The sequence below is a fragment of the Mastomys coucha genome, chromosome X (genome assembly GCF_008632895.1).
Source record: "Mastomys coucha isolate ucsf_1 chromosome X, UCSF_Mcou_1, whole genome shotgun sequence".
NCBI classification, from domain to species: domain Eukaryota; kingdom Metazoa; phylum Chordata; class Mammalia; order Rodentia; family Muridae; genus Mastomys; species Mastomys coucha.
The window spans coordinates 111506992-111507321 of NC_045030.1; positions in this window are offsets into that span (position 1 = coordinate 111506992).

Below are 330 nucleotides of genomic sequence, written 5' to 3' on the forward strand. Positions count from 1 at the left end.
ACTGGTGAAGACAACAGAGAATGACAAGGAGCAAGATTAGAAGGGATTATCAGAGTTAGTTTGAGGCCAAGAAGAGTAATTCAGTCAGAAGCCCAGAGAAGCCAGTTTGAATTAATCAGCTCAAAGAGGAGTGTAGGTCAGAACAGCTGAGTTGAACTAACCAGCCACAATTCAGAATGAGCTAGAAATAGAGGGTTTACTCAGTAGTAGGCCCCTGAGATAAAAATTAAATCTGGCAACTAAAAGTTTCATTTATAGCTTAGTCAGTAAGGTGCTGCTGCCAGTGAGTGATAATCTTGAGTTCTAATTCCCAGGACCAACCAACAAAAT